Source organism: Tursiops truncatus, chromosome 2 (assembly GCF_011762595.2).
Source record: "Tursiops truncatus isolate mTurTru1 chromosome 2, mTurTru1.mat.Y, whole genome shotgun sequence".
Classification (NCBI taxonomy): domain Eukaryota; kingdom Metazoa; phylum Chordata; class Mammalia; order Artiodactyla; family Delphinidae; genus Tursiops; species Tursiops truncatus.
In genome coordinates, this window is record NC_047035.1 from 5,113,638 (window position 1) to 5,127,218 (window position 13,581).

Below are 13,581 nucleotides of genomic sequence, written 5' to 3' on the forward strand. Positions count from 1 at the left end.
CTCGCACCTCCAGAACAGCTTTTACTAGGTGCCGCCAAATGGCCTTTGCAGTGCCGGGCCAGCTTGCAGCAGGGTGAACGCGCTCCCCTGCCCCAGAGTCCGTCGCCATTTCACCACACCCTCGCCTACACCTGGGCTTGGCAAACGTTTTTAATCTTTACCAAGCAGATTGACAAAACAATACTATTTCATTGTGGGTTAAATTTTTAATTTGATGATTGGTTTCAACGTGTAATTGGCCATTTAAAAATTTTTTTTCTCTTGGCTTCGTCTTTTGCTTGTTGGTGTTAGAGCTCTCTTTGTATAGAGGCTTTTAACCCTTTGTCTTATACGTTGCAAATCTTTTCCCCTTTATAGTCACAAAAGCTTTTTTTTTTTTTAAATGCATTTGAATAGGTTGGCTTTTTTCTCTTTAGAATTTTCCCTTTGGTGTCTTCCTGCCCCACCCCAAGACTAGGGAAATATCTGTCCTGTTACCTTTCAGACACCGGATGCACTGAGTGGTTAGTGTATGACCGTGCCCTGCTGTTGCTGGGGGTTCAGGGCCTAGAGACCCCTGGGTGGGTCTGTAACGTCTGTGGTTTTCTCCTGTGAGGTGAGCAGTAACCCAGCACTATTTACGCCTGCGAACTTCCTGCAGGTGGCTCAGAGGGCACTTGGTGATCATCTGGTCCTCCCTCCCCCACGGAGCACAGGCATCGTGGCTGCTGTCTCTCAGCAGTTTCAAGGCAGGGCTGTGTTTCCATCCCCTCCCCTGGCTGTCCCCCACCTCCCCCTTACAGGACTCACGGGGCACCTGGCCCCAGGTGGAGAAGGCTGTGGGAGGGATGTATCCTGGCCCACAGAGCTGCCTGGAGGGATCCAGACACTCTGGGTTGCAGACTTACTTTCCCAATCTGCATAATGGGCACCATCATCCTTTCTGGAGGAGTGGGTATGAGGATAAAAGGAGAGCTTGGGTGAGAAGGTGCTCACTGTGGTACCCAGCACGCCAGGACATGGGGAATGATCTGTCTCTCAAGATGGAAGCCACGGACCCTGGAACCAATCCAGGAAGCATCCTGGACAGGGTGGCTGGGAAGCCTGGAAGACTTGGAGGAGAGGGAGGTGACTTGGGCCAGGGTGGGGACAGCACAGGTTCTCAAGGGCTGACTCTCCAGGGAGCTTTGCAAATTCCCCCTGTGCAGTGTGTGCTGTGGATTCCTCCCCACGCATCCAGTTTTGAGCTAACGAACTTGGAATGTGCCATTCCCCCTCCCTCTCAGGCATTTGCGCACGCTGTTCCTCCGCCTGGGGGACCTTCCTTGCTACTGTGCCCCGCTCGCTCAGTTCTCCCTCCTGTAGGAATTACCCCCCCCCACCCCCCACCGAGCCCGGGCCAGAGGAGGGTGCTTCAGGCGGATTCCCCTCCACTGCTCCAGCCCATCGGGTCCTTATCTCTCTGGGGCACGTTATGTGGCTCTAGACCTTGGCTGTGAGCTGATCTCCTGGCAAGGACAACACCCACTCATTAGTCATGTGACCCTGGGCAAGTCGATAAGCAGATGAGGAAACTGAGGTTTGATTGAGTTAAAAGGGGTGAATTGTAGCACTTTCTTTATGGAGTTGTTGTGCAGATTTTTTTTAAAATATCATTTTTATTTATTTAAAAAAATGTATTTATTTATTTGGTTGCGACAGGTCTTAGTTGTGGCTGGTTGGCTCCTTAGCTGTGGCATGCAAACTCTTAGTTGCGGCATGCATGTGGGATCTAGCTCCCCAACCAGGGATGGAAGCTGGGCCCCCTGCACCGGGAGCGCAGAGTCTTAAACACTGTGCCACCACGGAAGTCCCTATTGTGCAGATTAAATGAGGTGGTGTTCATGCTCAGCCCAGCACTCAACAAAACGTTAGCTGCGATGATAATTATTACCTCTTGCAGAAAGGCCCATGTTTTCCCCAAGGACAGGGAATGCCTTTCCATCTCTGTTTTCCTGAAGCTTGTGCTGTTCCCAGCCTGAGGGAAATCCTATGTGTAACTGTCAGCCTCTCTTTACAGAGGAGGCCCCAGAGTGGGGCTCAGAGAGCGGAAGTGACTTGCCTAGGGCCACACAGCTCAGTGGCCACAGAGGCCAAGTTGGTGTTCAGGCAGGGATGTGCTCCAGTCCCAGCCAGCTGGCCGCTGTGGCCCACACCAAGCTCCTTGGGGGGCCACTGGATGCTCAAGGATCCTAATCTTGAAGTCAGAACCCAGGAAGGCCTCGCCTAGAGCTGGTTGCCGTGCTCTTCGCGCAGGACCAAGGTCCGTCTCCAGATCCCGCCTGGATGGGGGCGTGCCTTGCAGGCCAGGGCTGAGGCTCCCTGTGCTGTGAGGGCAGGAACGGAGCCGGCGAGACTCTGGTCACATTGGAGACCAGAGTCCAAGCCAGGTGTGCCCAGCGGAATAAGAAGCAGGGTTTGAATTTGTCTTTTCAAAAACAAATAGCTTTGTGAGTTTTTGTTTTTTGTGTTTTACCATGTATGTGCATTCGTGGAGGCTCTTCACCCAACCACAGAGATGCTGGAGCCAGGGGTGGAGGGCCGGCCGGCCGGCCACACGGCCATTCTCTCCCGCCCCTGTCCTTGCTGCCGTCAGCCTTCTCCTTGTCCTCCAGGCGGGCTGCAGCCTGTGTCCACCCAGCTCTGAGATTCCCACAGAAGAGAGAGAGGTGCCTCTCTCCCCTTCTGCCCTGAGTAGCCCGTCCTCCCCTTGAGCCAGCTCATCTCTGGCCAGAGCTGTGAGTCCTCTGATTGGCCAGTGGGCGGGGGGCTGTGATGGGCAAACCGCACAGTGTCACATTGTGACGTCAGAGAGTTGCAGCTCTCCGAGAAAGGGGTGCTGTGATCCTAAGTTGGGTGGGGAGGGAGGGGTGCTGGGTGCATGGGCACACAGCAGCACAGACAATAGGTGATCCCTGGGACCCTATTTTTTAAAAAAATATTTATTTATCTGGGTCTCAGTTGCGGCATGTGGGACCTAGCACCCTGACCGGGGATTGAACCCAGGCCCCTGAATTGGGAGCATGGCGTCTTACCCACTGGACCACCAGGGAGTCCCTCTAGGACCCTATCCGAGCTGACTGTGTCCTCCCTGGCTTGAGTCCTCCGAGGGCTTCCTTTCCTAGAATCTCATCTCTGCTCTGCGTACTGGCACCCCCATGCTCTGGCCCCTGCCCTTTCTCCTTACTGTCTGCTCTCTAGCCACTTGGTGGAATATACCCGCCAGCTGCCCATTTCCTACTTCCTGGCTTTTGCAAATGCTGTTTCCTCTGCTTGAATTCTTTTTCCCTACTCTTCGTCTACGGAGCTCCTATGCATCCTTCAGGTCTCAGCCTAAATGTCCCTTTCTCAGAAACACTGTCTAACAGCGCGTGCCCTCACACGCCGTATGCTGGGAAATGTTAAATAATCAACTGAATCTCTGGAGGGAACGAAAGACCCTGATTCGCAAATTGGCATTTGCCAATTTTTGTAGCTATTTCCATCATGGCCCATTTCAACTACCAACGTGCATCGCTGCCCACTGAGTTGGGGAGAGGGCGGTATATTTGGGCACTTGACAGCGGCAGGCATAGGCTGGTTGCCCACACCACAGTCTACCCCCGTCTCCGCCGCCCAGCTATTCCTTCCCTATCCTTCCGTAGGGTGCTGTGCACTGTTACCTTGTGACCTTTGCTCCCATCTGTAATTCTACATTGATTTGTGGGGTGATAGCTTTGTCTGACTCTCCCACTCAACTCTGAGCTTCCCAAGGGCAGGGCCGGGCCCACCTCCACCAGTGCCCTTCCCAGCGAGGCTGAGTGAGGCAGTAGGCACCTACCAAAGCTTGAGCAACTCTAGTCCAACCTGCCACGACCGTCGCAGGGTTTCCCTCCATCCAGAGGTGCCAGGGACCTGTCAGCCACAGCTCAGAGCACGCGGTTTAATCCTTGCCAGCTGGAGAGCAGGGAGACATCCCGTTTTTTCTTCCCCTCTAATATCTCTCTCTCTCTCTCTATTTATTTATTTGGTTTGCTGGGTCTTAGTTGGCACGCAGGATCTTTAGTTGCCGCACACTGGATCTTTTTAGTTGCGGACACGTTGGATCTTTAGTTGTGGCATGTGAACTCTTAGTTGCGGCCTCTGGGATCTAGTTCCCTGACCGGGGATTGAACGTCGGCCCCCTGCATTGGGAGCGCAGAGTCCCAGGCACTGGACCACCAGGAAGGTCCTGAGACATCCCGTTTTAATTGGCATTTCTGAGCTGATTAGTGAGGCTGAGTGTTTCTTCCATGATTTCACTGTCTTTCTCCTTATGTGAATTTTCGACTCATGTCCTTTTTCTATCTGAGGAGCCCTTTTCCTGGATCCGTAGGAGTCTTTTACACATGACTTGTGGTGGCCCTGCTTTTGCCACATGTAACGAGAATCTTCCCATGTCTGTCCCTTGTCTTTTCCCTTGGAACTTTTTTTATTTTTTGAGGCAGGGTGCACACCGCACATCATGTGGAAACTTAGTTCCCTGACCAGGGATTGAACCCGCACCCCTGCATTGGAAGCGTGGAGTCTTAACCACTGGACCGCCAGGGAAGTCCTAACATTTTTTTCATTCGTTTCGTTTCTCCCCCCCGACTCCTTTTTTTTTTTTTTTTTGCCTTACAGACATTTGCATTTTTTTTAATGCAGGGCAGGACCCTGGGAAGTTAGGCCCCTTGCCCAAAGGTCACCCAGCCTGGTTAGGGTTAGGACAGGGCTGTAACTTGGTAACTCCGGCCTGCGCCTCTGTTCCACCCTCTTCTCCACGCGGGACCTGAAGAGAGCCTGTCCCCCCTCCTGTCCTCCCTGGCACGTGACCCACGGGCAGTCACCAGCTCACGTGGCCCCTTCCTCTCCTTCTTTCTGCCTCTGTACTGATGTGTGTGCTGTGCCTTCACCTGGCCTGCTTCTAATCCACATTCTTTCACTCGTACCAGCTTTTATGAAGTGATTTACATGCCATAACATTCACTCATTTTAAAGGCCCAGTGCAGTGATTTTTTAGTAAAGTTACACAGTCCAGTTTTGGAGCCTTCCCCTCACCCCAGAGGTCCCTAGGACCCCCTGCAGCCACTCGGCAGCCCGCCCTGTATCCTTAGAGCCACTCCTCGTCCCTCGAGTTTCGGCTCGAGTGTCACGGGACTCAGTGTGTGTGTCCTAAGCACGTCCTAGTCGGGACACACCACTGTGCCCCGCACGTGTGCCTCCCACCCCCGCTGAGCCTGCGAGCCCCTCCCGCCTCTGGGGCCTGGGGCCGGCTCGGCCCAGACCTTCGGCAAATATTTGTCCGGAATCAAGAGCAGGTTTGGCGGGAGGTGGGTCAGTGATTCCTGAAGGCACTTTGGGCCGCTTCCCCGGTTCCCCCAGAGCACCGCCCACACTGACCAGCCAGGCTTAGGCTTGCCTTTGGGCTCCCAAACCGGAAAGGAGGGGGCGAGATGGGGCAGAACAAGGCGGCTTAGGAAGCACTGGGGCCAGAGCTGCGGGGGAGCCGTTTAGGAAGGAGGGGATGAAGAGGGCTTGGGTGCCTTTGCTGGAGATGCTGTCAGAGGACAGGTGCTCAGCCGCTGGGGGGAGAGGGAAGGTGCTCCGCACGGGGTGGCTTGTGGCGGGACAGGGTCAGACAGGCGCTGGAGGCAGGTGGGCACAGCGAGCTGACCGACACGATGGAATGTTCAGGCTGGAGAGCGCTTGGTGGTGAAAGGCGGTGACAAGGCCCCCTGGAGCCAGCGGGACTGTCCTGCGATGTCACTTGACCTCCCTGGGGAAGCAGTCAGGGCATCTAGCCCTAGATGGTGCCCGACCCGGGTGCGTGGAGGACCCAGAGTGGGGAGAAGCCCCATGTGCTCCTGGGAGCCCTGGAGGAGGCCAATGAGAAGGGACCTTATCGCCGCCGGTTAGCAGGGGCTGCGTGGGGACGCTCGCTCCCTGCGGAGGGCGAGGGCCCGGCAGCGCCCCCGCCGGGCTGCCTGTTTCTGCCGTTTCCTCCCCACCACGCCTGGCACAGCAGGATTTGTCAGGAATCTTCTGGGAATAACCTGGTGTCCACGGGGAGACTGTTCTGTGGGGTCAGCGTAGGGCAGTGGGGTCAGGCTGCTTCCCTTCAGGCAGGCTCCTCTGCTGAGCCCTCTGGGTCCTCATGAACAAGTTCGCCACGTATGTAAATATATGTAATGCACGGAAATGTTCACAGCTGCTGGAGCCAAGCTCCCCAACACCTCGGGGCCTGCGGCCTCCTCTCCGTTGTCCCCCCGAGGCCCATGTGCCCCGGGGAAGGCCCCACCTCCAGGCCCTCACAGCCCAGAGCTGTCCGAGTGGGTGCCTTAGGGACGGAGAGTGAGGAAGCTGGCCCAGAGAGGGACAGGGGCTGGCCCAAGGGCACGCAGCAGTTGGACTGAGCCAGGCTGCAGTGAGGCTCTCTTGAACTGGGACCCAGGATTTTCTCTGGGCGCTCTGCCCTGACGATGTAGCCCAGCTCCAGGAAACAGCTCCTCTCGGGGCTGAGGAATCCCTGTGGACTCTGGAGGAGCCAGTGGAGAATTAGGTCGTTTCTCCGTGTGGTGGAAGCTTTGCATGCTCATCTCTAAGACGGGGGGACGGTCCCCTCCCGGGCAGGGTGGTGAGGGCTGCACGAGGAAGTGTGTCAGACGCCGGGCACGTTTCACCTGCTGAGCACCACGTCCACACCCGGGCTCCGGCCACGTCCACGGGCCTGAAGGCGGGGGGTCCTGAGGTCAAGTCTTGGCTCTGTCGGCCTCGCCCTGCCTTGTCAGACCCTTCCCTGGGCCTCTGCCCCTCCTTTCTGTGTCATGCCTGGACAGTGTGGCTTCTAGCAATGGTTGTTTTCGTGGGCAGCTTGCCTTGGGCCCCGCCCGGGCTGCTGCTGGAAGGCCATTTGCATGGGTCTGTTTGTCTCTGGTTCCATGTGGCTGTCCATGCGGGCTCCAGGCTGCCCCACTGGAGCAGAGAGCCCTTGAGGCGTGAGTGTCCTAACCCAGCTTCTCTGGTGCTCTGTGCTGGAGGCCTGAGCGAGCAGGTTCCCCCCTCCGACATCAGCTGAGATCCCCCAGGGGGGCAGAGCCTGGTCAGGCTGGGCCAGGTTTGGGTGTCCAGCCAGGCCCGGAGGACTCCTCGTGGGGCTGCCAGGGCACTCTCGCCCTCCTCCTGGGCATCCCACCTCTCCTGGGGCCCAGAGAACATGAAGCCAGCAGCTTTCCCCTACCCAGCCTCACCCCTGAGCCCCAGAAGAGGCGCCCCTCTGTCAGGCCAGCACCCCCTGGCCTTCTCCGTGACCCCCGCCCCGCATCTCTGTCCTCTCCTTCTGCCATCCGCTGGCCCCAATCTCTCCCATCTCACCCCCCGAGCCAGGCCTCCCTCCCCAGGCCTGCGCTTGGCCTCACCTTCTCACCTCGCCTCCTGCTGACACGGTTCTTGCTGGGGCCCCCAGGGCCTTGCTAAGTCCAGCAGGTGCCTGTCCGGCCTTCCTTGCCGTGACCCTCCTTGACCCCCCGGCAGCTGGGTACCCCCAAGCCCACGGCTCCATTTATCCCAAACCCGACTGCACCCAGTGACCTCATTAGGCCCGCCTGGCTGGAGGGCCCCAGAGCATCTTCTCAGGGAGGCCTCTAGGCCTCCCACCTCCTAGGGACCCAGAAGCCCTGGAAGTGAAAAGGTTCGATGTTTGCTGTTTCGTTTGAGCGAAGATGGATCTCCGTCCAGCAGGCGGTAGATGAGCTAGTGAACCAGCCTGACCCTGCTCGCCGGCGCGGCTCGGGTGGGTCCGGAGGGGCCCCACTCCTTAGATGGGCCTTCCTGGGGTCTCCGCCGAAGGCCAGGGGTGTTCAGCGAGGTCTCCGAGCCGTGTCACCCCTGGAATCCGCTGGGCTCCTAGCCCCCTGGCCACTGTCTCTGAGCCCCCACTTTTTAAAAAAAAATTTATTATTTTTTTTTTGCGGTACGCGGGCCTCTCACTGTTGTGGCCTCTCCCGTTGCGGAGCACAGGCTCTGGATGCGCAGGCTCAGCGGCCATGGCTCACGGGCCCAGCCGCTCCACGGCATGTGGGATCCTCCCGGACCGGGGCACGAACCCGTGTCCCCTGCATCGGCAGGCGGACTCTCAACCATTGCGCCACCAGGGAAGCCCCTGAGCCCCCCGTTTTGAGTCGCCTGGCTTGCTGGGGCTCCTCCTGCCTGCACTGTGGTCTGGACAGGGCCTCTGGGCAGGGTGGAGGTGGTCTGGAGCTCACGTGTTTGGCCCCTTCTCGGGATCGCCCCTGAGCTGCCCAGCATCCGGCTTGTGCGTGGGCCGCCTTTTTCCGTTGCTTCCAGTAGGGTGGCTGGGCCCAGTGACTATCGTGGCCGGGGAGCATGGGGCCTTTGCTCATAGGTTAAAGCAAGCCTGGGGCCAGATCACCTCCAAGAGCAGCCCACAGCCCCAAAGGTCAGAGATGGGATGTTTTTTACTCTCAGATCAGAAAACTGTATTTAATAACAACAGTAGTAACGGCTCCCAGGGCTCAGAGCTGTCATCCCAGCCTCACCAGAGCCTGGATGGGCAGGTCGGGGTGTCACCCCCATTTCCCAGATGTGGAGACCTAGGCTGGGGCAGTGCTGTGGCCTACCCAGTCGGCCGGGGTGAGGGGCTGGGGACCAGGCACCCCAGGCTGTGTTGAGGCCGCACCCGAGCTGAGGGCAGCTGAGTCCCTGGGAAACTGTCAGGAAAGGAGGAAGGGGCGCCAGGCCAGGCAGGGAAGGGACACCCAAGGATGTTCTCCTTTGCTTCCACTCACGCACGACTTACTGGCCTTGTATGACAGACGGGGCACCAGAGGCCCACCGTCCAAGGTCACAGCTGCTGGGCTCTGTCACTGCCCTTGCCTCTGAGGGGTACGGAAGTGGCCTGTTTGCTGGCCTGGATCCCTGAGCTGGGGTGCTTGTCCCTGCTGGCTTGCCAGTCTGTGCTCACCTGCTGCAGGTGTGGCCTGCCCCAGGCCTGGCCTCCTTCCAAGGGGAAGATGGAGAGACCTGCCCTGTGGAGGCTGGTGGCCTCTGGCTGCCTGGCTGAGCTCCCAGGTGTGCCTGGGCGGGCGAGGGCCCGGACCCCTGGAGGCTGGCGTCCAGAGGCCACCTCTGGTGGGCGGGAGGCTGATGGAGCCCTGCGGCCTGTGGTTCCAACCTGACATTCAGGTATGCAAATGTTCGGGAACTTTGCACGTGATTTCCTGGGCACTGGGCGAGAACATTCCTGAAGGCTGGGCTGCAGGCGCATCCTTCTTGCCCTGGCCTTCGTGAAGACACTTCTGTCCTCCCCTGCTCCACCTCACTGCGGCTGCTGGATCACCACCCCCTCAGGCCTCTCAGCCCCACAGCGGAATCACGCAGCTTCCTGGGCACCACTGAGGCCTGCCTTCTGAAATGTGCCCGCTCACTCTGACCCCCTTTGGCGGCAGGAACAAGCTGGGATGAGGCTTGCCCCCGCCCCCCTCCCGAGTGGGGCCAACCTCCCCGGTTGGGGTCCTTTCGTCTCCTTTGCCCCGTCTGGCGGGGTGATGCTGGGCGAACGTCATGCTGGCTGGTCCACCTCAGCTGAGGCTGGCAGGCAGTGGCGCCCTTGAGGGGCAGGGTCGAATGTGAGCTGCCGCTGCGCCCAGCGCCAGGCCAGTGCAGGGATGGGGCAGTGAGGTCAGCTGGGCTGTCAGAGCCTCGGGGTTTCCTCATCCCCCGTCCAGTTGCTGTGTGTTTCCTAGAGCTGCAGAGACAAATGACCACGGACAACGCGCTTATCTTACGGTTCTGGAGGTCAGAACTCTGACCCGGGTCCCACTGGGTGAAGTTTCTTCTGGAGGCTCCGGGGGGAATCTGTTTCCTGGCCTTTCCAGCTTCTGGAGCCGCCTGTGCCCCTCGATCTTCACAGCTGGCGAGGCCGGTGGAGACCTTGCACATCCCCAGACCTCCTCTCCTGCTCCCTTTCCCACTGTCCCGAGCCTGGGATGACGCTGTGCCGCCGGGATACTCCAGGCTCTCCTTGCTGTTGTGAGGTCAGCAGACCAGCACCCTGGGTGCAGCCTGACTTCCAGGGTCCCTCAGAAGCTGACCGATTCACAGTGAGGGGAGTAGGACCTGGACGCGTTTGGGGGGCCCCTGTTCTGCCCACCCCAGTTGCCAGTCTCTCCCTCCACCTTGAGCTGGTTCCAGGCGGCGGGGCCTTGGCATCCCCTTCCCTGCATCTTCCTCCACCGGCCGGGGGCAGCGAGTACCCTTCTGGGCCTCTGGCCTTTCTGGGACAGCCAAGTCGCCTCCCACATGCAACGCAGGGACAGCCCACTTGGCCGCCGCTGGGCCATGTGGGCAGGCCCGGGAGGAGAGCGCTATGCAGCCTAATCCCACCACCGCTGTCCCCAGCATGCCCGTCTTCGGGCAGCATCCTGGCCGCCGGCCTTCACGGTGCACTTTGTTGGGTGGTCGTCGTAAAGCGCAGATTCACCTGGGCGTCTGCTCCCGGCCAGTCAGCCTGAGCTTTCCGTGCCTTATCTAGTCATCCTCCCAGTGACCTGTTTATGGTTCAGAAACGAGCCTTGGAGCTGACGTAACCTGCTCGGAGCTGGGATTTTTTTGTTTTTTTGTTTTTTGCAGTACGCGGGCCTCTCCTGTTGCGGAGCACAGGCTCTGGACGCGCAGGCTCAGCGGCCATGGCTCACGGGCCCAGCCACTCCGCGGCATGTGGGATCTTCCCGGACCGGGGCACGAACCCGCGTCCCCTGCACTGGCAGGCAGACTCTCAACCACTGTGCCACCAGGGAAGCCCCGGATTTTTTTTTTTTAAACTTAAAAAACAAAATTGTGGTAAAGGATAACATAGAATTTGCCATTTTAACCGTGTGTGAAGCATGTGATTTGGGGACATTCATGACTTTCACGGTGTGGTGTAGCCATCACTACTATTTCCAAAACTTTTTCATGACTCCAAACAGAAATTCTACACCCATTACCAGTCACTGTCCATTCCCCCCACCCCCCAAGCCCTGGAAACCTCTACTTTCTGGTTCTGTGAACTTGCCTGTTCTAGATATTTCACGTAAGTGGAATCGTACGGTATGTGGCCTTTCCTGACTGGCTTCTTTCACTCGGCATCATGTCTTCAAGGTTCATCCGTGTTGTACGCAGCCCGCGGGAGTCCTTCATGCCTGTGTTTTGGGCGGCGGAGGTGCTGCTGGTTTATTTGGGAGTCAGTTCCCGGGAGCAGGATTGAGGGAGCCGGCGCTGTGACAGAGAAGCAGCGAATTCAATAGAAGGGCTTTTAAAATTGAGGCATAATTGACCTATAGCATTATATTAGCTTCAGGTGTACAACATAATGATTTAAAAAAAAATTTTATTGAAATATAGTTGATTTACAATGTTGTGTTGGTTTCAGGTGTACAGCAAAGTGATTCAGTTATACATACATATATATAAAAAATATATATATATATAATTTTTCTGCATTCTCTTCCATTATAGGTTATTACAAGATATTGAGTAGAGTTCCCTGTACTATACAGTAGGTCCTTGTTGGTTATCTATTTTATGTATAGTACTGTGCATATATATATATATATATATGTATATATTTTAAAGAAGATGTTGGGGGTAGGAGTTTATTTATTTATTTTTGCTGTGTTGGGTCTTCGTTTCTGTGTGAGGGCTTTCTCTAGTTGTGGCAAGCAGTGGCCACTCTTCATCACGGTGCGCGGGCCTCTCACTATCGCGGCTTCTCTTGTTGAGGAGCACAGGCTCCAGACGCGCAGGCTCAGTAGTTGTGGCTCACGGGCCCAGTTGCTCCGCGGCATGTGGGATCTTCCCAGACCAGGGCTCGAACCCGTGTCCCCTGCATTAGCAGGCAGATTCTCAACCACTGCGCCACCAGGGAAGCCCTGTGTACGTATATTTTTAAAAATATTTACTTATTTGGCTGTGCCAGGTCTTAATCGCGGCATGCGGGATCTTTAGTTGCGGGATGCGGGCTCTCAGTTGCAGCGTGCGGGATCTAGTTCCCTGACCAGGGATCCAACCCAGGCCCCCTGCATTGGGAGCATGGAGTCTTAACCACTGGACCACCAGGGAAGTCCCAGTAGTGTGTATATTTTAATCCCTAATTTATCCCTCCCCCACCAACATAGTGACTTGATATGGTATCCTGTGAAATGACCCCAACAAGTCACTATACACAGTTACAAATATTTTTTTTCTTGATGAGTTCTTGGATGACAAGTTCTTTTTTTTAATAGACCTTTATTGGAGTATAATTGCTTCACAATACTGTGTTAGTTTTTCTTGCACAACTGAATCAGCCATATGCATACACGTGTCCCCATATCCCCTCCCTTTGAGCCTCCCTCCCACCCTCCCTATCCCACCCCTCTAGGTCATCGCAAAGCACCGAGCCGATCCCCCTGTGCTATGCGGCTGCTTCCCACCAGCCACCTAGTTTACGTTCGGTAGTGGATATATGTCGATGCTACTCTCACTTCGCCCCAGCTTCCCGCTCCCACCCCAAGTCCTCAAGTCCATTCTCTATGTCTCCCTCTTTATTTGGATGAGAAGTTCTTGATGAGAACTTTCAAGATCTACTTTCCTAACAACTTTAAAATATGCAACACGGTATTAATAACTACAGTCACCATTCTAGACATTACACCCCCATGTCCTACTTATTTTGTAACTGGAAGTTTCATTCCTTCCTAAGGCTGAATAATATTCCATTGTGTAGAGAGACCATATTTTGTTTACTCATCAGTTAACAGATACTTGGGTTGTTTCCACCTTCTGGCTATTGCGAATAGTTCTGTGAACATGGATATGCACGTTTCTGTCTGTGTCCCTGATTTAAATTCTGTGGGGTATATATTTAGCAGTGGAATTGCTGGGTCTTATGGTAATTCCATGTTTAACCTTTTGAGGAACCGCCCAATTGTTTTCCACAGTGGCTGCACCGTTTTCCATTCCTACCAGCAGCATACAAACAAGGGCCCCCATTTCTCTGCAGCCTCGTCAGCACTTGCTATCTTCCGTTTTTTGAGTTTGGCCGTTAGCGGCTCTGCGGTGGGATCTCACCGTCGGGCTGGCTGCATCCCTGCGACTGCTGCTGCTGAGCACCTTTTCATGTGCTTAGAGAAACAGGTGCACATCTTGGGAGAAATATCTATTCAAGTCCTTTGCTCATTTTTTGTTGGGTTGTTTGTCTTTTTGTTTTTGGGTTGTAGGATATCTTTATATATTCTTGTTACTAAACCTGTATCCAGAGCTGGAATTTGAACGCTTTCTGAACGCTGCTCCCTTCCACCCCCCGGGAGATGCTGTGGCCCCCTGGGCCCCTCTTAAGCAGGGCTGTGGTTTATTGCCAGGCCTGGGCTCGCTTGCTCTTTCCTAAGTTCTGCTTTGACGCTTGTGCTGTGACCACCATCCTTCGGGGCCTGATTAGGGGGTGTCCTTGGCAGCTTCGGGGAAAGCTCCCAGGATCAAAGGGCCCAGGCAGTCTTGCCGAGCTTGGAAGCCTGGGGGGGGTGGCCC

The 13,581-nt window shown here is 56.1% G+C and overlaps 1 protein-coding gene across 8 annotated transcripts in view; it reads left to right on the forward strand.

Annotated features, from left to right (window-relative positions):
* The window catches only part of DEGS2 (delta 4-desaturase, sphingolipid 2), a 74,785-nt gene that overhangs the window by 54,275 nt on the left and 6,929 nt on the right, over nt 1-13,581 (forward strand). The gene's annotated exons all lie outside the window — the stretch shown is intronic.